Here is a 9383-nt window from a genome sequence, read left to right on the forward strand (position 1 = left end):
TATACCATTAATAGGCTCTCAGTGATTTCTTTGTGGACTTAATGCATATCCTCATCCTCCTGGCTTCAACCCCAAGATTCAATAAACAACTTGGGGCAACACTTAAAGCAAAATAGTGGAAACAGGAAGAGATTGCATGCCAGAGATCAGGGGTGGGGAAGAAGGGGTGGAGGAAGGAAGGAAAGGAAAAGGAGAGGTAGAAGAGGGGATAGGGAAGGAAGGGGATAAGGATGGAAAGGGAGGAGGGGAGATGGAGAAAAGAAACGATGGAGGGGTGAAGGAGGGGGTGGAAGAGGGGAAGGAGGGAAGCGAGAAGAGGATGACGGGTGCATCATGGATGCTCAGGAGTGAACACTTCTGGGGAGGTCACAAGGAGGATGAAGGCTCCACACCTATAGACCATCAAAGACAGAAACAGGGGTTCTATAGACCTGCCTTGACACTGTGATCACCAGTGTGGCTCTCCCCCAGGTACGAGTGCAAGCAGTGACACAGGATGGGGGCACTAACAGGAGGAAGCACGGAGGCCATGGGAACTCCGTGTACTTTCCATTCCATTTTTGTAACTGAAGAGTGTCTAGATCAGAGAACCCAGCAATCTATTTGAAAGTCTTGCTGGCAAGTGGAGCCTCCCATCGTTTCAGAACATGGAAATGCTTTAGTGACCCAGCTAAGTGACTCTGACCTGCTCTCCTCTGAGCCTTGGCAAAGCAGCCTGCCCTGGTGCTTGTGAAAGCCCGTAGACCAGCTCCGCTCCGACACCAGGAAAATCCACTCCTGAGAATGCTTTCCATCTCAGAGCAGACTTGATCCTGTCTTCCCATCCCTCACTGAGAGCTGCCAAAGGGGGTGGTCTGTCTTCCCCTCTGTGCTCTTATGCAGGAGCAGAAGGCACACAGAAAGCTTAATAGACTTCATTCCATGTCATAGACCTCAGTATTTCCAAATCCATTATTCAGCTTTTCTTTAAAAAAATAAAAATAAAAATCCTCCGAGACATAGCAGAAGTGCCTTCGGGGCAGAGGCCTGGAAAACACTCTGCTGCCATGCCAACGGCCTCCAAGTTCACAGGCAAGTGCACAGTCAGCATTTCTTCCAGGGCACAGGCAACACACTTAGGACTTCAGTTATATGCTGCCTTCTCCTTCTCGTGAAACTACCTAAAAACTTAACACATACATTCCCGTGCCCTCTGCCATCCATAGGGACACCAGGCACAGGCTTGGCAGCCATTAGAAAAGCCCTTAATCTCTAGAGACATCCATAGGTTATATCACCCATAGATCACACTATCTCAAAACACAGAGATCATGAGTAGCCCAATTTCCAGATGGGGAAGATAAGGTTATTGATAGTAAGCAGCTCTAACTTTCATAGCAAGCCAGGAGGACATGCTGAAGGTTCATTTACCAGTGTGATCGGTGCCCATCAATGCTTGGGCCTTCAGAGAGCCACTGTGCATAGAAGTCCATCTAAAGGCTAGGGAAAGAGTTTTTTTTTTTTTTTTTTTTTTTTTTTTTTTTTTTTAAAGATTTATTTATTTTATATATGTGAGTACACCGTTGCTGCCTTCAGACACACCAGAAGAGGGCATTAGAATCGATTACAGATGGTTGTGAATCACTATGTGGTTGCTGGGAATTGAACTCAGAACCTCTAGAAGAGCAGTTGGTGCTCTTAACCTCTGAGCCATTTCTCCAGCCCCGGGAAGGAGTTCTTATGGCAAGATGGGACAAACAAGACAGAGACAGGAGAATTCAGCAAAGACCCTGTCTCAAATGAGGTAGAAGGAGGAAACCAACACCCAAGCTTGCCCTCCAACCTCCACACACTCAAATGCCTGCACTCGCACAAATGAACACACATTCCGCCCACCTCCCCACAGTAGGATTTAATTTTAAAAAATGATGGGTGTGTTATTGAGGGTGCAGAGGACCGTCCTTCAATGCCAGACAGATCCAGCATTCCCTGGATTATCTGATAACTGTGCTGAGAGGCACTGCTTGCATGTTCTCTGCCCCTTGGTTGAGTTTTCTCCTGTCTCCATTTTGATAGAGCATGGTTGCCAGGAGCCCTACAGGTTATAGCACCATGAGAATGGCTATGGAATAGGGGTTTGGGAGGTATTGGTGGGTTATGAGTAGCTTCCAAAACGGGCAAGATGGACCCCCTAGAGCAGGTAGGAAGAGTCAAAGTGTATATCTTAAGACAACAGAAATGGCTTTTCTTGCTATGCTGGAGGCTGAAGTGCCAGGTCAGGATGTCAGCTGGGTTAGCTCCTGCTGGAGGTTCCAGGGGTGGGGGTGGGGGTGGGGGTGGGGGTGGGGGTGGGGGTGGGGGTGGGGGTGGGGGAATCTCATGGTAGTCATGCCTACTTACATCTCTACTTTTCATCCCCCTCCTCATACATCCTTCTCCCGGGTGTCTATTCTTTGTGTGTGTGTGCACATGTGTGTGTATGCACATATGTGTGTAAGTCAGACATCTATGTCACCATCTTTTCTCTTCTCCCCATATTACTTATTCATTTACTTTTGAGATAGGGTCTCTTAATGAGTGAACCCAGAGCTCGTTGATGAGCTAAGATGGCTGCCCACTGAACTGTGGAGACCGGCCTGTCTCTGTTCATTTCCTCAGCTCTGGTGTTATAGATGCACCCTGCCACACTGGCTTTTACCTGGGTGCTGGGGATTTAAACTTGGGTCCTCATGTTTGCACAGCAAGCACCTTATCCACTGAGCCATCTTCCCAAGCCCCTCAGTTTGGGCTTTTTATCAGAATATCACCCTGGCCCAGTATGACCTCATCTTAACTTAGTTAAGTCTGAGCAGACCCCATTTCCAAATCAGGCTTCAGTGGGCACTTCAGAGGTTTAAGAAGGATATAAAGGGGACACAGTTCCACTTATAAGAGGAGGTAACCCAAGCAGGCATCATGGGAGGGGCATTTCAGGCTGAAGGTCCCTGTGAGCAGATCTGAAAAGGCAGAGTCCAGAGTGGCTGGAATAGAGTGACTGGGGAGAAAGGAAAGACAGTAATGTTTGTATATCCCACTGGAGACAGCTGCTCCAGGACCCGAGTATGTGCATGTCCCACCGTGGACCAATGCTCTAATAACCAAATGTATACAAACCCTACTAGCAACTGCTTCTCCTGTATCCAGGTATGTACAGAACACACTGGAAATGGCTACTAAAGTGCCCCCCACCTGGGGATGAAGAGAAGAGGCGTGATGAACAGTTGCTCTCTTTTGGCCACCCAGAAGCACTTCCATGAGGGATGGATCCTCAGATCGGTTTGATCATAAGGGGGTAGTGTGGATCCGAAATGTCACCAAAGGCCCATGAAGACTTGAAGGGAGGTGGAAGAGACTTCGAGTAGTGGGTGGGGCCTCTGAGAATGGGTGGAGCCTCTGAAAAGGAAGTTGGGTCCCTGAGCCCTTGCCGGTGAAGGGGACTTCCTGCTGCTCTCTTTCTGTCCTTTGTTTCCCAGGACTGCCACGATGAAGGTAGCAAATTTCTCCATTCAGTTTTCCTACAACAGCAGCCAGCCTTGCCACAGGCCCCAAAGCAGCAGAACTGAGCGAGCTCTGAGCTAAAATAATTATTTCTTTTATTAAGTTGGTTACATGTATTTTGTCACAGATGGAAGTCGATCCGCACGTGATGGGAGAAGAGAGTTGGCCATTTTGAGAGGCTCACAGGCAGCCCAGGAACTTCCTTCTCTATCCCAGTTCTCACTGCCTGTGGCTCTGTGAGCAGGCATGAAACAGGGTGTGGCTAAGAGATGAGCTCGAGCTCGTTCTAGGTACCCCTAGAAGCAGATGGTGAGATCCAGTTAAGGGCACACTACATGAAGGAGGGGCTTGAGAGGGTGGTCTCCATCGTGCTTGCCTGGGCTTAGCCTAGCAAGGACCCCTGATAAATCAGGAAAAGCTTCCAGGAAGATTTGTCCTTCCCTCCAACCTCTCACAGCACTCTAGGATTGTCTGAAAGAGGACAGGTCAGTTCTGAGGAGCACCTCAAAAGGCTCAGGCAGTTGCTCCCAGCTACTGAGGCGATGAGGGTGCCATGCTTCAGCTCTGCAGAGAGAAGTCCCAACCCCATACAGTGTCTGCCAGTGACGCTAACCTGCCAGCCCCACTTCTCCAGTAGATGCACGGGAGGCTGAGAATCTCCGGCAAAGAAACCTTTTGCCACATTCCACACCCTGTTTCTTTGCATTGCTGTTGGACTTTCAAAGTCTCATTAAAATGGTTTCTAATATGTCAAGGCTTACTTGCTGCGCAATCCACAGTCTGGTTCGCTCCCTTTCAGAGCTTCTGGGTCTACTCCCCTAGTTCAGCCTTCCAACTATGCTGAGGCTAGATTTTTGTTGGCTAACCAGAAAATTAAATGAGCCAAAAAATGCTTTACCCTGAGCATTCTGGGGAAAAAAAAAAAAAAAAAAAAAAAAAACAACTTGGGTGCTCCACAAAGGAGCAGGAACTATGGACTTTGTGGGTCACTCAGGCCAAACTCAGCAGTCTTTGCTTCCCAGTTCTGTGACCATGGAAAACCCTCCAGTAATTTAAAGCTCGAAATGGTCCCACCAACAATATGTAGAAACAAACCTGTGTGCCCAGATCAGAGACATAAGTGTATAAGCCCTCAGGGATCAGTTCCACTGAAAGAATAGAGTTTTCTAATAATGATTGCAGATGAAGATGGGATACGTCCTGTGTACCACACGTTGCCACCTGCCATACAGACATATACACATACACACATACATGCACATATACATGCATAAACACTTGTACATATACATATGTGTGTTTACACACACACACACACACACACACACACACACACACACACACACACTATTCTCCCAACTTTGCAATGGAGAAAATACTTAATACATTCCAATTAATACATTGCATGTAATTACATGCTTAATTTGCATTCGCGTCATTTTACAGATGAGGAACACCAGTAGGTGAAGGCATGGGCCCACGGTAAGTAAACAATTGAGGGCTAACTGGCAGACCTTGGATTTGAACCATAAAATCTGTGCTTAGAGTCCACACCATTGGCCACTGTGTTTTGTTCCCTCTGGGCAAGTCAAAGTAATTACAAGTTACATGATTCTATTTCTCAGAAAATTCATATAGTGGCTCAAAAATATCATTTTCTTTTTCATCCTGTTTCCCATGGAGTCTGCTCCAAAGCAGAATTCCCTTCAGGCCCATTTAATTTGGACTCAAGTATTTACTGGTCAAACGTCTGTCTGACTAAGACCTCGAGTTAGGAGGAGCCAGTGTGACTGAGTTGGCTTACACACTCTCAGCTAACTGTTTTCACAGGGAAAAAAAAAAATGCAGTTTGGCAGAACAAGTCCTTGTGATGAGGAGGGGACAGACAAGTTGTTTCTCTTGTAAGCCACTATCCCCATCTTCTCATGAAGAAGGAGACATGGGACAGCACTCCCCCGTGGTGCTCACCACAGCTCACCTTAGCGACCTTGGGGGGCACAAAGGCAAGCTGGTGGCCATGTCGATGCTCTGGCTGTGTGGGATTCGGGAGTCTCAGAAGCATATGAGGCTAATTTACAGGATATCAGTACTGGTTCAGAACCATCAAGAAACTGAGGCTCGGCCCTTGGAGCTCATGGTGCCCTGCAGTTGCGCGTTGTTGAGAAAGTATGGGCATTTCATTGATAACCTAAGAATCTTCACCAAGGGAGGAAGCAGTGGAATGGATTACCCTCCTTTAGGTGAAGAAGGTGGAAGAGGTGGTGATGTCTGGGTTGTGGCTCGTAAAAATATGACCTTAAAACAACTTAAAAGCAAATACCCTCAGAAACGGTTTGTGGCCGGAGGAGGAGCAAACAGTCAGTGAGAGCACTGAAGGGCTCCAGGGGAAAGGACTGTGAAGTGCTGCTCCTGTGGGTACCTCAGTAAATAACGAAAATGGCAAAGTGCTAGGAGAACTCAATAAAGAAGAAGACAGAATTCTGGTTGCTAAAGGTGGCCTTGGTGGTAAATTACATACAAATTTCTTACCTCTGAAAGGCCAGAAGTGAATAATTCACCTTGATCTAAAAGTTATAGCTGATGTAGGCCTAGTTGAATTCCCAAATGCTGGAAAATCCTCCTTACCAAGTCAGGTTTCCCATGAAATGCCTGTGATTGAAGATTATGCATTTACAACACTAAAGCCTGAACTTGGAAAGATATGTACGATGATTTCAAACAGATTTCAGTAGCTGATCTCCCAGGTTCGATAGAAGGAGCACCTATGAACAAAGGCGTGGGCCACAAGTTCCTCAAGCATTTACAGAGAACCAGACAACTGCTTTTTGTTGATGATATTTCTGGGTTTCAGCTTTCTTCTGTAACTCCATACAGAACTGCCTTTGAAACTATAACACATCTTATAAAAGAGTTGGAGTTATACAAAGAAGAACTGCAGAGAAACCCTGCACTCTCAGCAGATGATAAGGTGGACTTGCCAGATGTCCAAGTCAAATCTCATGAACTGGTGAAGCAGCTCCAGAGCCCTGAAGATTTTCTGCATTTATGTGAAACAAAGATGATTCCAGAGAAGGCTGTAGAATTCCAGCTTACATTCCCATCTCGGCAGTTACTGGTGAAGGGATTGAAGAGTGGAAGAAGTGTGTAAGAAAAGCACTGGATGAACAGGATGACAAAGAAAGTGATGTGCATCCTAGCAAACAGTTGCTTCATCTGCGGAGTTCCAGTTCAGCATCTTAGGCTGAGCCACCTCAAAGTGTGCTGCTACTATTTCCAGAAAAGGCAGCATTTAAGCCTAGTATGGCATATTGACAGAATACTATTTGGTTCTAAGGAACTAGAAAATCATGTTTAAAACACGGAATGAGCCTGCAATGCACTATGATCAAGCTGGGCAGGCACAGCAAGGTAAGTATCAATGCTCTCACACATGGAATCTTAAAAAGACAAATGAAACTGATAGAAATATTGAAAATGGTACTAATTTATAGTACTAACAGGAGCTAGAAGATTAAGAGATGTTGGTCAAAGGATACAAAGTTTCAGTTAAGCTCTACAGACCTGTTGTGTACTTGTTGTTTATAGAACAATGAATCATATTTTGAAATTTTGGAAGAAAGTAAGTTTTAAGTGTTCTAACCACAAAAAAAATTGAGAAAAATATCTTTTAAAGTAGATTGACTCTGTATTTCTAAACATGCTGTGTATGACAAAGATACATGTATAATTTTGTATCAGTTAAAAATAGTATTGAAATTACAAAAAAACAAAAACAAAAGAAGAAGAAGACGAGGAGGAGGAGGAAAAGGAGGAGGAGGAGGAGGAGGAGGAAAAGGAGGAGGAGGAGGAGGAGGAAGAAGAAGAAGAAGAAGAAGAAGAAGAAGAAGAAGAAGAAGAAGAAGAAGAAGAAGAAGAAGAAGAAGAAGAAGAAGAAAAGAAAGAAAGAAAGAAAGAAAGAAAGAAAGAAAGAAAGAAAGAAAGAAACTAACTGAGGCCCGGGCTGTGGAGATGGCGTAAGTCCATAAAGTGCAAGGTCTCAAGTTCGGTCTCCAGCAGCCACATAAAAAGGCCCAGTGTGGCTGCATACACCTGTAATCCCAGCACTGGGGAGGGGGAAACAGGAGGAGCCAAGGCTTCCCAGAGAACTCCAGATCAATGAGAGACCTGAGGAGCCACACCTGAAGTTATTTCCCAGCCTCTCCATCCATACACGTTCATCCTCACCTGTATATCAACACACACACACGTACAAACACACATATAGGCAGGCGAGGGAGAGGGAGGGGGAGAGAGAGCCTCTTGCTTAACCTCATCCAGCCAATCAGCATCAGGTCTAGACTGGGTTTTTTTGAGGGGGGTTTGCACAAGTTTTCTCCACTAACTTGAAAAATATGGCAGGCTTTGAACTTGATTTTATCTTCGACAAAGTGGAGAGACTGAGTCTTTAAAAAGTTTCAGTTTCCCCAAACCCATAAAATAAAAGAGTTAGCCAGCAGGGGAACGCGGTGCAGAAGCAAGAGGAATAAGGCAGTTGGGAGTCTCTCTGAAGAACCAACAGAGCCCCAGGGTCTCCGCCACTGGGCAGCTTCCAGGAAACCCTGGACTGCCTATGAGGATAACTCAGCAGCGCTAGGGTAACCTGTCTGTGTTGGCAAGTCCATAAACACTTCCAAAAAAAGGCAATGTGGCCATTCATTAAGAAGTTTTTTTTGATGGCCTGGAATCCTGGCTCAAAGGAAATGAAAGTTCTTTTAAACAATCCCAGCTCCTTGGACCAAGCCAGAGGTCTGCAGCGGTTGGAGAGATATTCCTGGTTTATTAGGGACTGAGTGGAAAGAAGGCAGGAGGCCAAGCTTGGTTGTCCTTGAAGGCTGGCACCAGGCAACTCAGACTTTTCACATGCCCATGAAGGAGGGCACAACAGATCAGTAGGCACGAAGACAGGGATCCGGGACCTGGCAGAAAGACTTGGGAGCTCTGACTCCATTGACCTGGCCAGCAGGTGGCCTTGAAGAAGTCTTGTTAACTGCTGGGTTCTCACCCAGGCCAGTCAGCAGACACCATGATGGGCAGGGCTCTGCAAACTGATCTGAGACCCAGGCCAGTCAGTCAGCAGACACCATGATGGGCAGGGCTCTGCACACTGATCTGAGACCCAGGCCAGTCAGTCAGCAGACACCATGATGGGCAAGGCTCTGCACACTGATCTGAGACCCAGGCCAGTCAGTCAGCAGACACCATGATGGGCAGGGCTCTGCACACTGATCTGAGACCCAGGCCAGTCAGTCAGCAGACACCATGATGGGCAGGGCTCTGCAAACTGATCTGAGACCCAGCTTTGCTATTTAGCAACCATGGAGCCTTGACTTGCTTACCCTGTGAGCCAGCATCTCTTTACCTAGATGCTAGGCGTCAAGACGTGGGTGAGCACTGCCAAGTTGTTAGAGTGGGTGTGAGGAAAGCTCATCCTGTCTTTATAAAGCTCACTGTGTCTTTAGTGCCTCTGGTTCCTGGGACACTTGCAATATGAGAAATAGAGCTACCTGATCTCTCACTCTGAACACCAAAAATGTCTATGTTCGAAGGCAGGAGATGTGGAGAAAAAAACCAAAAACCCTTCAAAGATCTTAAACATGAATCAAGATCTTTTTTCCCCCCCAGGGCAAAGGCAGGAGTTTCGAGACTGAAGAGCTCTGCTGTGTGTCCAGACACTAGACAGAAGAGACTCACTACAGCCTTCATCCTCCTGAGATTTCAGAACATGGGAGCTCAAGAGAATACCCAGCAATTTTCCAGAGAGAAAAAATAGACTACATGTGGGGGACCAGGCATCTAATAACATCAGGTATCTCCAGCACCTGCCCAGA

At 46.5% G+C, this 9383-nt stretch overlaps 1 pseudogene; it reads left to right on the forward strand.

Annotated features, from left to right (window-relative positions):
* The first annotated feature begins 5650 nt into the window (after positions 1–5650).
* On the forward strand, positions 5651–6756 carry LOC117713173 (GTP-binding protein 10 pseudogene; annotated as a pseudogene).
* Positions 6757–9383: the final 2627 nt, after the last annotated feature.

This window comes from Arvicanthis niloticus, chromosome 7 (genome assembly GCF_011762505.2).
Source record: "Arvicanthis niloticus isolate mArvNil1 chromosome 7, mArvNil1.pat.X, whole genome shotgun sequence".
NCBI classification, from domain to species: Eukaryota; Metazoa; Chordata; class Mammalia; order Rodentia; family Muridae; genus Arvicanthis; species Arvicanthis niloticus.